Source organism: Lonchura striata, chromosome 2, assembly GCF_046129695.1.
Source record: "Lonchura striata isolate bLonStr1 chromosome 2, bLonStr1.mat, whole genome shotgun sequence".
Classification (NCBI taxonomy): domain Eukaryota; kingdom Metazoa; phylum Chordata; class Aves; order Passeriformes; family Estrildidae; genus Lonchura; species Lonchura striata.
Genome location: NC_134604.1, coordinates 11059266 through 11077959, shown reverse-complemented (window position 1 = coordinate 11077959; position 18694 = coordinate 11059266). Strand labels below are relative to the sequence as shown.

Genomic DNA, 18694 nt, shown 5'->3' with positions numbered 1-18694 from the left:
AACAAAACAAAAAAAAACCAAAACAAAACAAAGCACTTTGGTAACTTTTAAAGTGTTGTATTGAGCTCTGACAAAACTTTCTTGTGCCATACACAGTTAAAGGCCTTTCAAATAGGATCAAGGGTGGCTGGGGTGAGTCATCCTTTAAAAATCATTGATTCACAGGGTGCACAGTGCAAACAGCACAACCTGCTTACCCTCTGTCAGCAAAAAGCAAGTGTAAAAATAACAGAGAGGGAATATCTAGAACTGCCACCCTTTTCACATCTCTTACTGCTTCAGCAAGAGCCCAGGTTTTGTTGAAAGGCCACATTTGTTTGTTAGCAGTGGCAGCAGAAGATTTGCACATTCCTGTAAAGCATGGAGTGATTAGAATCCAGATATCCACTGCTCCATGTCCTACGGCCATACACACTCCTCAGGGGACACTAATCTTGAGATTCAGATGTCTCCTATAGCTCAAAATCTTATGTACACATGAGGTTTTGTGCTATTAGAGTGGCTTTTGTATATGCTTTCTATACTGTTGTTTCAGTTTATATTGAAGCCAGCATTATCTACATAAAAAAGAATTGCACTGTTAGAGTTTTCTGTTTCAACTTACTTTGGTATACTTTTTAAATCAGGGAAAAATTGTCAAGATTTCCTCCAGTGCTGGAAGACTATGTCCAAGGAAGCACTTTTCCAAGTTCATGTTTCAAACCAAAATGCCAGTTTTCATGTTGCTGAAGCTGTCAAGGTCTATGGATGTGACTGAGACAAACTACCAGCTGCATCAATTAGTCTAGTTATTGTATCTTTCTATGTTTACTCTCTTAAAATCAAATATCTGATATTATAATAATTGATATCTTCCACAGATCTAATTTTTTGAGGCAGACTTTTTAAATTTTTGGTAGAAGCTCTGTCAAAATTGTTTTCAGAATTACCGTTTGGATTTCTTTATCAGAAAGAAAAAGAATATAGAAAATTAAAGATACCAGTGTCTGAATCAATTTTCTTCTGTCTTTATTTTCCTTTTCATTTGGTAATAGCAACAGTTTCTCCCTGACACTTAACTTTCCTCTGATAAACACTATTGAAGTCTTTTTCCCTCTCCTACAGTTTTTGGAATGCCCTAACTAATTTAGCTTCTTCCTGACACTATCTTTTCTCTGCAGCCCTTACTAAGTATATATACTTAGCTTTCCTATTTTTCACATTTACTTCAAGCTCACTTTAACCTTCAGACTTCATGCACCACTACAGCTCATGGCTCTGTCTTTGTTTTTTATAAGTTTATTTGGTTCTTTGTTTTTAAGTTCTCAAAAAACACTAAGCACATAGCATATACAATGACTTCCCAATGGTCAGGTATCCAATTTCATAATAAATCTCAATAGGTACTAATGCAGAACTACAGCAGAAAACATCCAAACTGTTAATTCCTCCTCTAAATTAAAAAAAAAAAAAAAAAAGGAATAGAAAGCCCTCACTCTCCCAAAATATAGGGGCACATAGAGTTGTGATCTGCCCCCATTCTTTGCTGTTGATAACAGATGTCAATGAGATTGGAAGTGTTTTGGGCTTTGGAATAAAAGCATTGTATATGGGGCACAATATGTGACTCTATGAGGGGATGAGGTTGCTCTTCAATTATATCCTTCATGCACTGCAACAAAGACAACTGCCAGTTTGAGTTCATGACGTCTATTGTTAAATAGTTTGTTATTTTTTGTTATTGTCTACTCTTAGCCATAGACCAATGTTTCTGTTCAATACAGTATAATTTTTGTATATATGTAGATTTGTGCATGTAGTGACATGACAAGGGGGAATAGTTTTAAGCTGAGAGTAGGCTTTGATTTGCTATTAATTCTTCCCTGTGAGAGTGGTGAGGCACTGGCACATGTTTGTCCAGAGAAACTGGGGATGCCCCATCCCTGAAAGTGTTCAAAGCCAGGTTGGGTGGGCCTTTGAGCAACCTGGGATAGAAGAAGGTGTCTCTGCCCATGGCAGAGGATTGGAAATAAATAATTGTTATCAGTCCTTCCAAACCAAAACATTATCTGATTCTCTAATTCTGTGCTTTTCTGATGCTATTCAATTCCTTTTTGAAATCTCATTTTACTCATTCTAAATTTTCTTTTACCAGTTATCTTTCCATCCTTCCTACATTTTCATCACTAGATGTACTTGATGTTGAGTAATATAGGTACTTGAAGAAGGTTCAGCCCATAATTCTAGGAGAACTTCAAAGTCCAATTCCCCACTCAAATTGTTGTTCTTCAGTGACCATGATACTGTTTTCCTTGCAAAATTTCTCTAAATTGAAATTCTGCCTTCATCAGTAGAATCTTTCTGATAGTCAGGAGGCATCTCTGGCCATTATGAATAAGAAAGTTAAAAGGAAGGAGTCCCCATTTCTCAAACTGTTTTAGTCAGAAGTGATGAGATGGCAGGAGTCACAGACTTTTCTCCAAATAAACTAGCAAATACAGATAAACAAGAATAAAAATTAACTGCAAGAATAGAAGGAAAAGGATTTTATGTGGATGACATATCTGGGGCAAAAACAGGACATAAGTGGTCAGGTGAGGTGTGTTATGGCTTTAGGGACAGCACAAATTCTGCTCTTTCATTAGTACACTCCAGTAATACCTATGTATTTTCAACATATACACTGCTCACTTGAAATGTGTCTATACGCCTTATATGTTTTCTGATTATTCTTACCCTGGGAAATGCAAAACAAGTTTGCCAAATATGTGTAATCTTTTTGCATAGGAAAAAGCATTAAAATGTTCAAAAGAAACCCCAGACGGAACTCTCTACAAAAGAATCTAGGAGCTAATTGCCATTAACTTGCAGTTTTACACCTGAAAACATCTTCTCATATGTTACTCAAATTCTGACACAATCTGTGTTGCTGTTAATCAATAGATACACATACTTTTTTTTCCCCCCATGATAAATAATCATTGCAAAATGTTATTCAAACTATATTATATGAATGTTTCTACGGAGAAATCAAGTATTCTATTTGAACAGGGCTTTGGGTCAAGGGAACAAATCTGGTCACTGCCACTGACTTTGGATCAGGTTATCACAGCGTGCTCATTCTGTACAAGCTATTTACCTTTATACCCTGGGTTTTATTTCACACAAACATACGTGTTACCACTTACCTTCCTGTACAGGAATGCACGCTTTGCTGATCACCGGATATAAAAACCTAATGCTGATATATGACAGCCACACTCTGCTTTGCTGCCTCCCCATGTCCACATAAACTCCAGTCATTTTCCAAGGGCAAGCTGGGAAACAACACGTGTCATCACTTATGCTGACCTTGGAAACTATTCCAAAGCAGAATCCTCCCAAATCACCTTTGACTGGTATGTCTGTAAAACAAGAAGGTTCTTAGAGATCTAGGAAATACTGAAATGTAGCAGTTATCTAGATGTGTGTTGGATACTTACCCACTGCATGCATTATAATGATTATGTATCATTGATGTTTACTCTTAAACAACAAAGGAATAATTAAACACATTATATACAGCCTTGCTAATGTCATGTAATGCACTATACATGTATTAGGCATAAATGAATGCAAACAAGGAAACATACAAGTGCACAGGTATTATTAATAGGTTTCAAAGATCTTTGGTTAGCGTAATGTTTTATTTATTTGCTTGACTTCCATCAAACTATTAGCTGGAGTGATAATTGATCAAGCAATTGCATTTTAATTGTGGTAGTAGAGCAGTTTTGTGATTTATTCCTCTTTGTTTTGTTTCACTACAAAGTAATCATCTTTGCTCAGATGTTTAACCACCCACCCAATTTATCTATTGAAATAGTTTCACAGCCATATTCCATTAATCTCTGTAAGCTCTACAATGGGCACAGTAATTTCTCTCCTTCACAGGGCAATTTCTTAATTGTGATAGCGTTGGTTATTGCCTCCTTCATCCACACTTATACTAATCCACTCTTTTTTTCAAATTTGCCAATGATTTCACATTACTTTGTTAAATACAATAGCCCAGAGCCTGTTATCTTTTAAACTGATGTTAATCAGAAATCTCCTTAAGGTGATGATGGCAAGTGTAACACAAGTAATAAACTATGAGAGGCATATCCTGAACTCTCAGGTAAACATAATTTGTTCCAAGTAGAGCTAAAGAGAAACAAAAGCAAAGCAGTGAAACAGTATTTGGTCAAAACTGCAAAAAACTACATCTTCCTTTACAACTCATATTTACTAGAGCAAATAGGCAGCTGCTTTCAATGAAGCTTAAATTTCTTGTATTTGACAGGAAAAAATATTGTATGTTTAGCTACAGTAATAACTGAAGATGTGTATTCATAGAATCTATTTATTAATTGTTCTAGTATACCTCCTCTGACAACAGAAATGCTACTTGCTTGCAGCATTTATCTAAAAGATTAAAGATCCAAACCAAAGCTGCAACAGAACTCAAAGAACAGAGAGTTAGAGGCTTCTTGCAACAAGATGCACATACTTAAAAATGCAAGGTGTGAGGTAGACCTGAACTGCAGCTCTGAAGAGTTGATTTTGATCCCATACTTGTCAGCGTTTCTCTCATCAGAGCCTATTGATGCACAAAATACTGATTTCCTCCTGCCCTCTCTGTTGCTCTTCTCCAAGGTATACAGTGTACTTCATTCCAAGAGTGATCCTGAAAGAACACTCAATTGTCTTCCATGTTTTATCTTGTCTCTTTCTTTGTGTATACCTAGTGAAATAATGGGGTAGTGGCAAATAACCTTTTGCTCTATATATAACTTGTCAATAATATTTGTAATATCTATATTAACTAGACTGTAAGGACCTTACCATGTAAACAACACCTTACACACTGGACCTTTTGTCCACGTGTCTCTGATTTCCATTCTTCTATGTAGGACAAGTGGCATGTTTAGACTTTCAACAGCATCATGCTTTGCAATGCATTGCAGGCTTTATTTCCAGGAAATCTTCATGCACTCTTTAAAAGACTTCATTACATACATAGTTTTAAGCCTATTAATGGTTATTATCTAAATGCATGCTTATTATATAAAGTATATTATCTAAAGGCAGTAACAGAAATTTAGCTATGTGTGATACTCCTTCCTATATATAAAAGTGCATATGTTGCTTTCATTTCTCATTATGTTGACCAATGTTGTCATTATCTCACATTTGCCCTTCATGTAGCAGTTGATACAATAAATGTTGCATCTGTTTTTTGGTCATATCACTGCCTGGATTTTCAAATGGGGTAAACTTAGTCCATCTAAAAAGGGACCATAATTTAAATATAATTAATTCTCTGTCTTTGTATTCTGTCATGGAGAAAACTTACCCTGATAGCTGGTTTTTATTTGTATTTTTTTTTAATTAGGAATAAGTTGCTTAATTTTAAAGAATGTTTGTTTACTTTGTTTTCACAGAGGAGCGGATGTGCCCTTGGAAGACCATAACTTGAGAAGGAAAAGCATAGGTAAGTAGCATTCAATTAATAATTGATTACTGAAGTAACTACATAATTATTAAGGAATGTGACAGAGAATTGTGACAGCGCAGGAGAAAGGTAAAAAAAAAAAAAAAAAAAAAAAAAGGCTGCAGACAAATAAACCCCTGTTTTTAAAAATCAGACACATTTCTCATACCACGCCGCACAATAGCCCTGCAAGAGCAGTTCGGGAAGGGGAGATGGCATGGCATCTTTCCAGAGCGTGCCTTTCTCCCGCTCGAACATCGCGACACGTATTACAATGGGCGAGGTAAGGCATCGCTTAGGCGGGACTCGCCCCCGGCCGTGCCCGCCCCGCTCGGCTTTGTGGCTGCCCGGCGCCGGGGCTGTAGGACCCGGGCGCGCCGCCGCCAATCGCCGCCGCCGGGCTCTATTTGTATGCAATGCCTCCCGCTCCGCGCCCGAAGAGTAACGCGCAGAACGGGGCCGAAAGAATCCCTTTCCGGAGAAGGATTTGATTTTCCAGGGTCCTGATACTGGGAAGAATCCGGTTTCATCCCCCTTCTATTCAAAAGTCTGCTGAACAGCTTGTCGACTTCAGCGCGCTTCCTCTCTCTCTCTCTCTCACCCTCGCTCTCCCTCTCCGTATAAATACACGGAGCTCTGTCCTCGCCCTGTGCAAGGAAAGTTGGGAAGCACCGCCTGGATGATGGAACCGCTAGTTTTGTGAGAGCCGCCTGATCCCGCAGGGTGAGTCCCCAGCTGCCGGAGGAGCGGCCGGTGCCGGGCTCGGGGCGGCAGCCGCAGGGACGGGGTGGCCGCTCCGCGCTGCCGGGCACCGGCACCGAGCGAGGGAGGCAACAGTTTCCCGGAGCGCCGGGAGAGGTCACCGCGGGAGAGGGGATGCGCAAGTCGCGAGTGCTCAGCGCTAGCGGTCCAACAAGTTTCCCTGCGGGTACCGGCGGCGTGCGCCTTGTCGGGAAAAGTTGCCGGGGGCTCTGTGGGTTGCATGCCCCGCTCCTCTCGCCGCCGGCGGGCTCGCCGGTGATTAACAAAGAAGTTTGGCCGGCATCCCTCGCCGTGCCCGCCGCCCCGGGGCGATGTCGGGGTGCCTCTCCGGCGGTCCTGCCGCGGAGGGGGGCGGAGCGGGGCGGGGGAGCCGCGCCGCAACTTCTGGCGGGTCGCTCCTCGCAGCCCGGGCGAGGAGCGCCGGCTTTGTTTTCGCCGCGCTCGCAGTAACCTTTTCCCTTCTGGTGGGGATGCCGCCGCCGAGGAGCAGCGCTGCGGGGGAAGCGCCCTCCTCTACCCCCGACGATTCCCCGCGGGGCGGAGAGCGGGATTGCGCGGGAGGGGGGAAGCGTGTGTATATATTTGTTATGTGTATATACATTTATGTAGGCGCATAAGCGTTTTTAGAAATGGAAAGCGCAGCAGCGGAGTGGGATGTGACAGCCGTGGGCGGGGGAGCGCCTCTCTCCGCAGGGGCGCTGCGGCGCTCGGAGGGGATGCGCATCCCGCGGGTGTGCGGCCGCCTCCCCGCACAATGGAGGGCCCCCGGCGCGGCGGGGCGGGGGGAGGAGGAGAAGCAGAAGAAGGCGGAGGAGGAGGAGAAGGAGGGAGGTCTTCTGTGGCTCCGCCGCAGCAGCTGCTCCTGCTGCTGCAGTGCCGCAGACCCGCGTCGCCCCCGCCCCGCGGGGCAGCGCCCTGGCGGAGGATGCTCGGCGCGGTGCCCGACCTGGCCCGCGGAGGGTACCGCGCCCTCGCCGCCCGTGCGGGGAGCCGGGCCCCGTCCCGGTGCGGGGGGAGGCTCTCGGCCGGCTCCCCTCGGTCCCTGCGCGGTTCTGCCACGCGGGGCATGGACCAAGAGCCGCTCCTTCGGAACAGGGCTGGCAGCAGGAGTGTTGGTGCACCTGAGTGTGAAAGTATTAACAAAAAAAAAAAAGAAAAAACCCAAAGACATATGGAGAAAGAAGTGCAAAATGCACACGCGAAATTCAGGATGCAATTAACTTTACCTATAGCAAGATCGGAATCCAATTTTTTTTTTGGTTGTTGTTTCTTTCCTTCATGCTCATTGGGATGTATCTTAATTAATGATTGATGACTCGGAAATGGATTTAAATGAAGTTAAGATGTTTTCATTTCAATTTCACCTTTTATTTATAAAAAGAATTATTTTTAAGTTACTGGTTGTAATGAGTATACTGAAGATCTTTAGAGGATTTTTTTTTTTCCTTTTGAGGGAAAAATATTTTGTGTCATGCCCCTGTTTCACAGATATATGGGTAAAAGGGACAGTTCTCTAATAGTAGTGTGTAAATACATGTTAAGGTTCACCTGACAGGCAAGAAGTGGCATTTGGAAAGGTTTCTTATTAAGTTGAAGTTCACCCTCTTTACTTAAGAAAAAAGCAGCCTTTGTTGTATGGAGTTTGTAGACAAAACAGGTAAAGAATGTCCAGCTGCATTATGGACTAGTAAGGCTAATCTCCAAACATCACATCTGACTTTTACTATGTGCTGCTTTTCTTAATTCATTTTATATTTGTCTGCATGTGTGTCTTCTCCTTACATCTTGCACTGCTGTACATTCCAGGAGCATTACGCTGGCCTGAAGGGGCTGTAGGAGTGTAGAAAGAGACACAGATCAGGGGCAAAGAAAGAAGTGCTAGTAAAGCTAGTAAAATTATTCTAATGCTTCTCAGAGTAATTTATTGCTTTTCAGTCTTCCAGCAAACACAGGGAAACTTCTGCAAATTGTATAGCAATTTTGTCCTAACCATCTACAATAACAGATTTCTGCAAGCATTTTTGCTACCATGGCTGACGCTTGCCTAGAAGCTGCACTCATTTCCATAAGAATCCTCAAAAAAACAAAGGATGTCATTGTGGAAATGTGAAACAGCTTAGCTTGACTTTTTAGTGAAACAATATTTCAACCCTTTTCTCTTGCCATTTCCTTGGTAATATTGAATCCTCAATATTGAGTATTGACCAGTTGAATATTGGAGAAATGAGGAGGACTCAACTGGTTTTACAATGATCCATCTGCAAGATGACAAAGACATCCTAATAGGCTGTCTTTAAAAATAAGGAAGGTTATTTGAGTCCTGTTGCTTTTCTTTATTTCTTTTGTTTGGGGCTTTATTTCTTTTCCCCCACTTTTTGGACTTTTTATATTGTCTCTGGTACAATTGGTTTTGGACCACAATAAGCAACATAATCCACAAGGACCTTATACATAAAAAGTATTTCCTTCAAGTAACTTTTCAAGGCATATATGCACAACCAAACTTCAATCTAAGCAAGGCAAATATGTTATTCATAGGAGGCTTAGATTTTTATTGTTTTTCTAGGAAACCAGAGGAAATTTCAATGTATACAGATAAGCAGATGCAATATGCTTTACCCATGTGTAAAGTATTAAGTAGAACTGAGACTTTTGAGTGTGTTCCATGTCCTCAGAAACATGTAGTAATCTCATGTTTTGATTTGCTTTAGAGTCAGACCTGAATTCTCAGGTAGCATGTGAGAGAAGTTTTGTGCATAATTTGTGAATCCGTCTGAGGCTACAAACATGTGCTTGTGAAAGAAAGAGATGGAGATTTAGATAGAGAGCTTAAACTTTACTTTTTACATCTGTTTGTCTTTTCCAGATGACTTTTCCTGTGTCTTAAAATGCAAATTATATTTTTTTAACATATATAGTGTATGCCCTGGTACTGATGTGTTTCTGTACAGCCTTGTTACTTCTTTAACTACGTCTTTGTTAACATACAAGATCAGGAACCTTGCATATTTTCATTTCTTCTGTTGAGGAAAATAATGGAATAATTACATATCACTACTAAAGTTTTTGGGTAACACTTTTTGTCAGCAGTTTATCCTAATTTGTATTAGTCAAGCCCTGTGAAAATAGTTCATCCCTTTGTTCCAGGTTAAGGAGGAATATATGGCCTAATGTTTCTTCGCCCCTTTCCATGATTCATAACATGATAACTCAAGCAATTTGAGTGGGTTTGCACACATATTTGCCTGTATTATCAGGAAAAGAGTGTCTTCAAGGAAAGTTTAGACAATTTGAAATTTCTACATTTGTCAAAATGATCCATCACATAACAGAAATGCAAAGGGAATTATCATGTGTCCTCCCCAGCAATTACATTATATAAAAAAAGAAAAAAAAGCTGTAGAAAGGTCAGGGAAAATAAATAACCATAAAACCCTTGAAAGAACTGTAAAACATGGATCTATACTTGAGCATGTAGGCTAAATGGCACATTAGATTTCACAAGACTCAAGTAATCCTCACCGAGCATGTGGGGAGATGCAATGAAATATTTCTTCCAATCTACAAGAGACTTAATAGATATTCTGTTTCACTTGTAATACTCTATCTGTCTAAACTGCTCAGTCCATAAATCTTTCATTCCCTATCCTTCTTCTAATCATCAGCCCCATCAGTTGTCTCTCACCATTGCCAATTTATAGCCTGTCCAAACACATCAATCCTTTGCTTCAATTAACTCTGTCCTACAAACTTCTCCATTCATTAACTTGTCCTTGCCCATAGTGAGATCCAAGTGTGAGCCACCCTCCTGCCTCCCCTGGCCCTCTCTGTGTCAATTCCATAAGGGCATTTTTGTTTGCTTCCAATCCTGTATCATCCATCTTTTCTTAGCCATTTTCAGATCTGTTCTCCAGGTCTGCCAAGTCATGTTTCATAGAGTAAATTTGTTTCCCTAGGTGTCCTCTAGCTTTTTCCTCTGTCAGTAGTGAAAACATTGACTGCATGTCCTCTTTGCAAACTCACTCATCTTTTGCTCCTCAGTAAGAGGAGTAAGTTGGTTTGATCCTTTTACCAATAATATGAATGTGGCAGGAGAAAATGTGTTGGCAGGCAACAGCAGTGTGAATTGGTAACCTACTGGCTGTCCCCAGCTGAGGTCTGACTTTGTAATACAACTGCTTTCAGACAAATACTCTGTGTTTATAATGTTTAAAATTAATCTAAAGAGACTAGGACCCAGAGCCCAGAAAGTCTTGTCTTCAGACAAGTGCTTATGTGCTGTTTGGGCCCCGAGTGTCATCTTTTTCTCATTGCAGCCTGGGACAAAAGAGATGGAAGATGCTCCTCATCCATCTTCCTTGAACCACAACACTGATTAGTTTGTTAGGGCTGAGGAAGTATCAGAGACCTAAAACAGAGTCATGAGACCTGACATGAGTAGGAATGGAGGTCCCTTACTTCCACATGAAGCAATTCCTTCCCGATATCTCATTCCTTCTCTTTCTCCTCAGTCTTTTGAGGTAAAGTAGCTGCAGTGGTTTGTATTGCAGTTCATGCTGCCTGGATCTTCACCTGGCTCAGAGCACAGGGCTTCCTTCAGCCAGGGTATGGGATTGACTTCAAAAGTCCTTTCATCCTGATTCTGTATTGCTGTGAATTGATCTAAGGTCCTACCTGAGAAAGTTCTGCATCATCCCCATCCCTCTGGAGAAATTTTCAGACTGAGGAAAGAAACACCTTGAGTAGCAATTAGAATGTGGCTTTTTCTATACCCCTTTCTTCAGTTTAGGGGAAATCATTATGCATAAACTCTGGATTTCCCTCTCAGAGACTCTGTGTGATAGAAGAAATGGGGAGGCATGAAAAAACTGTGTATCTTTGTTACTCCCCATAACAATTAAGTCTCTTCTGCTCCTAAAAGCAGCATAAGAAAGAATTTGACTCTGTTAAAATAGGATTCACTTGCCAACAATGGTGACTTTTCACACTAAGTTTGCTCCATATTCACACTAAGGTGACTCCATATTAAAAAAAAAACCTTATCTGACTAGGTTACCTAATATCTCACTCCTTGCTGCTTCTACTATTTTATGTGCCTGTTTGACCTCAGACACGTGTCAATTAAACACTTGGTTTGTTTTATTTAAGTTTTTTAAAAATATATTTTGTGCTTCTAACTCTTTTCTTTCTAAAAGTAACTGTAGAAAGGTAAGGGAAGAAATTTTGTCATTGTAAGACACTTGCTGTGAGCAAATGTATTGTGTTGCTTAAATCACACCTTTTAGTGTCCTGCAGTACATTCTAAAAAAACCCCAAGGCTTAAGGAACTTTTTTCAAGTCTTCATTAACACTTCAACACTCAAAATAAACTAGTGGTAGAAAGCACCAAAAAACCCTAAAGATGAAAGGTAAAGTGAGCCTCCAAACCAATACAGGTGTAAGAACAAATTACCTAACTACTGGAGGAGATTCACTGCATAGGGTGCTGCCTGGAGCAAATATGGAAATCTAAACTAATTGCAACAGTGTTGGTAACTTGCTTTCATTCCAGGAATGCAAATATTTTAGGATTTTACTAAGAACAGCTGGACAAAAGAGTCGTAAATTCATTTTGATTCTTTATAAAACTCTCTAATTTACTAAACTTCTTCTAACTGCAATTCTTACCACACCCAACATAAGATGTGAAAGTCAAATGCTTTTCTTTCACTCTCCCTTATCACCAGTGGTAGTTGTGACTCAGATAAATTACCGGACAAGTTTATGTCTCAAATCCACCTAGCTGTGTAAAGAATTTTATTAGTGATAAATGAATATAAGGATATGTCTTGACTCTTTGAACCCATGCTTGAGTTTTTGTAGCTGACAACTGAAACAAAAATTTTTTTCTGTGTTAAAAAAAAAAAATCTAACAGGAAAATTAAACAAATTGTCTGCAGGCAGATAGGACTGCAGACAATTCTAACTGAAATATTTGCATGTAATAAAGCCAACTTCAGTTCCCAGATAAGCCCCTGTTGCAGCTAAGTATTTTTGGCTAATAACCCTTCTGAATGTTTTTCAAAATAGGAAAAAAAGCTGCTCTTGAGGACATTGCACCCATAAGGTCTAAGGAAATTCAAAAAGTGTCACTGTTTCCCATATGAGGGTATGGTTATCAGATTTAACTGCCTATGGCTTAAAAATGAGGTCCTGAAGAAACTGTTTTTAAATAACTTTCAGATTGGGTGTGCTGTACATGGATGAAAGCAAGGAACTCTTTTGAACTATCTCCATTCTGTTATGCAAAGATAGGAACACTTCCTCTGGGTGAAATACAAGAGGAATGAGAGAATGGAAAGTATGGCAGAAGGGATTACAAGGTCCAAATATTCTTCATCTTGCATGGAGATTTGACACTGTGAGTTAAATTTATCTGTGTTTGCTGAAGTGTATTTTGGAATAACCCAGAGCCTGTGTGTTATTAGTGAACCTCATATCAGAAAACAGCCACAGTAAGGAGAAGACCGCCAAGTAAATAATATATTTCTAAATAATGAATATTACTAGATGGCAAGCAAAACCAAGCAGCAGTTTTCTTCTCTTCTAAGGGGAAAAGAGTACATTTTCTGTAATTTTGCAGCCAAGGTGAAATGAAGATTATTACATCATTTGTGTTCAACACATAATCCAAACAAGAATTTTAATTTTCTTGTTCCTCAGCAATGTGCAGGATAAGAGGTATCTTTATATCTTGAAGCATTATCCCAGATGCAAAATATCAAAACCATACTTTGATTAAGTGCACAGAGTTCTGTCCATAACATTTCAACTTGAGAAGTACAAAGATTTCAATCTTGACATGTTCATGTAATGTATAAGATATAAAGTAAGCTCTTGGACATGTTTTGAGATAGTGAGTTTTTTTCATCTTAAAAGTTCTGCTAACAAATATTAAAATATAGCAAGCATAAATGGCTAAGAGGAGAATGGGAATTTTCATGACTTGCCATACTCAAACTTGATTGCAGAGGGGTGTTGTTCTTCTATCAGTAGTTTGTGTAATTTAAGTAGTTTTGCTTGTATTTGCATATCAATTGCAATTGCAAATTTCTTTTTCTTCTTTTTTATTTTGTTTCTCACACTATAGACATAATATGAGCAGCCCTCCTGACTGTGACCTTTTTTTTTCTTTAAATAAGAAATAAGTCTCTCAAAATCTCTGCTAGGAGGAATTTGAAGTAGGTGATCTCACTGATTTCATTATCCTCTCTCAATATCATTCCATTAAGGTCATGTATGACAGAAGCTGTGTGCAAATATGCAATATCCCATTCATACTGGCAACGTAGCTCGCAACAGTATTTCTGTAAAAACACATATTCTGAATATTGTTTATTTAAATATTGAAGCCTGTTTTTCAGGAAAGTTTATCCTAAGTCAGCTAGAATAGATTTTTGCTGTCATTAGGGTAAATCTCTAGTTTACTATCTGAGGTCACAGATATTTATATGTAATGGAAAAAAATGCCTATAGGCTCAAAGTGGCTCCCTTATTTTTTTTGCTGATGGTTACTCTCCTTGCTTATTTTAGGACATTTCTTAATGGGTAGGTGTTTGCTTCACTTGATAAATAACTGTAAGTGCAAGAACAATAATTCTTTTGTGTGTTTTCCCATTGATTGGTGCCAATTTCACTTTATGCAATAAACCAATAGGCAGCACTTTAAAAGATGAAATCAGGTGAAACCGATCTTGGTCTAGGTCAAGGCACGTGGAATACTGCAGAGCAAAATGCATCCATTTTATTGTGACACTTTTTGTAAGGCTGCAGAGTTCATAATCTGCTGTTGGTAAAGTGCCCTCTGTGCCCAGCATCACCCGACTCTGACTAATGAGACACAAGTTCTGTTCTACTCAGCAGAGATCAAAGGAGGCAGTGGCCATAACCCTGCATTGATCCAGAGAGAGCCCAGCCATAGGCAGATGTTATTCACAATGTTTCTGGCTGACAACAGGAACCAAGTGTGATTCCTACAGCTTTTCTGCTCATCTGCTTATCATCACAGATCGAGGTAGTCAGAAGGGAAATCTATATACTTTGGAATAGAAAAATAATGCAAATTTCTCCTCACTGACCTCTGTATGACTCTGCAACGCATTTCTAATCTCAGACTACACATCTTATCCTGCTGTCAGGAGTAACCTATAATAAGAAAACCAGTAGATATTTCTTGCAGTTTAGTACAAGACAGTTCTGCCCTTTTCTGCTGAGATGATCATGGGTGATTCTAAAGCTCTTTCTGGTATTATTCTGATTATAATATTACATGTTGCTTGGGAGAATGGTTCAAACCCTCACACATCTCTGGGAAGGCAGGAAAATTTCAGCTGACCTCAGTTACTGAGATTTTCATTGATTCTTGGCTGAGCTACAGTAATGAGAAGCATGAGAGACTAAATATTTAGCAAACACTAGGCAATACAAAATCATGCAGCACATTTCCTGCTGGGGCATGTTGACCCTACTCTTTCCATCCCATCAAGTTCAAGGCTTCTGTCTTAATATCCAGGGAGTTTAACGTTTTTGGTCTAGGATAAACAGAATTTTTCAAGCTCTGTAAATAATGCCTCTTTCTGGCCTGGTGGAATATAAAATGCAGTGAAACCTTGGAAAGAAAGATTTTCTAGAGGTGTGTGCTAAAGGACTATGAAACTTATTCCCTGGGGACTTAAGAACTCATTTAAGTGCACCCTTCTCTCTGAATACAGCACTCCTCTGGTTTGGAGTCATGTCTAGATTGATTGCACACAAAGAGAGGGTTTGTTTGGCTGGTTGGAGATGGTGTCTCAGTCATCAGTGAGAGTCAAACGTGACAGCTGCTGGTCAAACCCACCCAGAAGAGAGAAACCTGCTTTGTATTGTGTATACTGCATGGATGGCATCACAAAGTGCCCTGCATCACTCTGAGTGGGAGGAGAAGGAGGAGAGGAATGCATGGCAGGTTCCAGCTCTTCCATGAGTGCCCTCCTGTTCTGCTACAGCTATTCTCTGGCAGGTGAGATGGATAGGTTGGACCACAGCCATGTCTCCTTGTAGCCTTGCTTGCCTGAATAAGATGCAGCTGCTCCTTTGTCTCCTTGGGCTGCACTAAAGAGTCATGGGACTTGTCCCAGCCAAAGTCACTAAAAATAGTTTCTCTACTAAGTGACTTTAATCTTTTCATGACAGTGATTTACCATATTGTTACATGCAGGTGAACAGATAGAAGCTCTGACATGGGGCCTTTTCATTTCTCGAGATTTCTTTGGGAAAAGTTGAACTTTAAAAATCTCTAGGTCTGTTCTATCTGAACTATGTTTTAGGGAAATCCCACCAGAATTACAAGTATTAACATACTCATACTTGAAAGGTATGAATAATCTATAAATTCTTAAATATACCAGTTTTCAGATGAAGATAATACAAGTATTAACATCTTCATACTTGAAAGGTATGAATAATCTATAAGTTCTTCAATATACCAGTTTTCAGGTGAAGATAATACCTTGCTACCAGATCTTAGCAACAAGAAGCAATATGACAAAATACATGAAAATAAGCATCTACATGAAGCCCTTTAGAGGAAAGGAGAGGCTACAAATTTCTTCTCAAGGTAGCTTTATGTCAAAGAAAAGCATGGTCTAGAAACTCATATATATTATGCGGGAAATTATTGATGACTAAAACCACATCCTTTATTCAAGGTAACCAGGGAAAAAACAAGAAATCCAAATGTACCTCAAGTGAGATTCTTCCTTTTTCCTTTATTTTTGTTGTTACAGAACTTGCTATTCCAGTTGTGCCTTTTCAACACTTTCTGACAACAGACCATCCTTCATGTAGGAGTAAATCTGTTATTGTAGGTGGCACTGGAATATTAGTTGGAAATTCAGTTCCTGAGCCTGCTCCTCCCTCTAGTGGAACAGATACTCTTCTCATCAGTAATTCTGGAAAAAAAAAATGGAAATACATAACCTTGACAGCATATTTTTCTTCTTCTCCATGACTTCTTTACCTGACTCAGAAAAGTGAATGGATAAGAACTGCTTCCACAGGCAGCTAAGAAAACTTAAATGCTGCTCCACCTGGAGCACCTGCTGGTTAGAGCCACTGCTGGAGTGCAGGAGGAAGGAACCTGTTTTGCCCTGCTTTATTGTTTTTCCTTGGTGCTTGGGAGTACCTGGGGGATGTGACAGGTAATTATGTGTCTGTCACAGAGATGTGACACCCCTCCCCAAGAATCTGCTTCAACCGCAGTTGTTTTTTAATTGGTTGGTACTAATAATCTAAAGTAGAATGACTGTAGCTCAGAAGTAAAATGCACATATCAATGCTTTTCTGTGTGCTTCCAAATTAAAAAAAAAAGAAACCAAACAAAAACAAAGTCTCAACAAATGAACAAAAACAATGAAACAAACAAAAGAAAAACAAATAACCCCCCAAAACAAAACTACAAGCTGTGTAGCTTATATAACATTGTATGATTAAAAAAAATAAAAGAGGCAATAAATGCAATATCAAATATTATCCAACCCTTTCTATTAATGTTATTTCTGTTCAAATGTAGCATTTCTGTTTCTTTAACAATAAGCTACTTGTGAAGTATTTCCTATGAAAATGGAGATTGCACATCGGATTTGGATTCACATAGGGGATGTAACATGAATTTAAAGAAACAAAACAAAGCTGGGTGTTCAGTTGCAGTATTACCTGCCAGCAATTTTCAATGGTTCCCGTGAAAATTGTTTGAATAATAGAGAAACCATTTGAAGAGGTAGATGTGAGAACCTATAACTTGCCTGACTCAGCAGTGGCTGGCAAACACCCCCTTGTGACACCAAAGCCTCTTCCCACCCTCTTCACGACTCATCCATCTACAACTTTCCTTAGGCATTTAGGAGACTACAGGTTATCACAGCATTAAAGACTTGAAAATGTCTATGTGTGTTCATTATTCAATGATATGCTGTATTTAATTAATACCATATGGTTTTGAAATGTCTTAGTGGCTTTTTCAGCTGATTACATTTCCAGTTACAATTTCTTGTTACCTTATATTGTAGCAACACAGTAAATAAACACCATCAGGGTTTCAACCTGTAACTAAAGAACCTAATCCTGTTTTCCCTGGGTCAGTAGGAACACACTGACTAGAAATAGGTCATGAAGAAACACCAAGGCTCTAGATTGTCTAGATCATCAAAAATAGTACAAATGGGAACAAAATGTTTGAATCTTCCTGAACTTTGTCCATGTCTTAAGGGTCTGTTAAGAGTTTTTGAAATACGGAATGTCAAGGAATGAATGCACTGAGAACACAAGGATAATAAATAGGAAAGGTACTGCACATTACATTGTGAATGTTTCCTTAAGTATATTTTTCTTAAAGTGGTATATGATTTATGGAGGCTGCCTGTGTGAATTGTACCTCCCACCAGTAGCTTCTCCACAGAGAAAGAACAGCTTATTGCAGCTGTCAGCTAATGAAATGACTCCTGCAGTTCAAGTAGTTGCAGCTTTGGGCTGAAAACTGTGGTTCTGACATTTTTGGCAATGTATCCTGATGTCCTGTGGCAGAGGGCTTTTGTTTTGTCATGATGTACAACTACTGCAGTGAGAAAACACCATTAAGACTGGAGTATCAGAAAACACTTTATCATTAATCTGCCATTATAATTTTTTGCTGAATAGCAGAAATTCTGCCAAATTTTGTGCAGAACATAATCATTGATGTCAATGTAGTTTGTGTGTATGATTACTTTCTTAAGATGTAAAGCTTAAAAAAAAATGGTAAGGGGCTGAGATTGCCTTTACAGAGGGTAATCACACATCCATATTGGAGCATTGGCTGTCTGGGCACAGGAGGAAATATCTTCCATGGGAAATTAGTACTTTGTTTGTAAGGCCTTCAAGTCAAGAGATGCATCATCTTAAAGGCATGCTGCACCTAGATTTTTTTTTTTTTTTTTTTTTTTTTTTTTTTGAATTAGCAAGTCCAAATCTCATGCAAATGAATGGATAAAGCAGCTGGAAAGAGTCTGATTCATTACTGTACAGTTTATGGCTGTGCATGTAACTCAGAAAGATGTGATGGCAATTCAAGCATTTATACCTTATTTCTCTGAGTGTAAATGCACCCACAGACCTCTTATTACAGTCTAACTGGAGGGCTGGTGAATAATCTCAGCATGGTTGAGCAGCAAATGTTGGAGGATAATTGGATCTGCAGGCTAAGATAGTATGAGCCTGGAAGGTCTGGTAGAAAAGATTGATAGGCAGTTATTTTACATCATGTTTGAAATCCATTTTTTGTTTGTAATTTTATGTGCAAGATAAGTTGCCTTTAAAAGTTTAAAATTATAAGTTTTGATTCAAATGAAAGATTGAGGTTAATGTTCCCTGAATAATGTCTCTGTA

At 39.4% G+C, this 18694-nt stretch overlaps 1 protein-coding gene across 1 annotated transcript in view; it reads left to right on the top strand.

Moving 5' to 3' along the window:
* The first annotated feature begins 5934 nt into the window (after positions 1–5934).
* Positions 5935–18694, top strand: part of ROBO1 (roundabout guidance receptor 1) — a 684057-nt gene continuing 671297 nt past the window's right edge. Inside the window, exon 1 of the mRNA XM_031505944.2 lies at positions 5935–6217. The gene's annotated coding sequence lies outside the window, so the exon portion shown is untranslated. The remainder of the gene's footprint in view (positions 6218–18694) is intronic.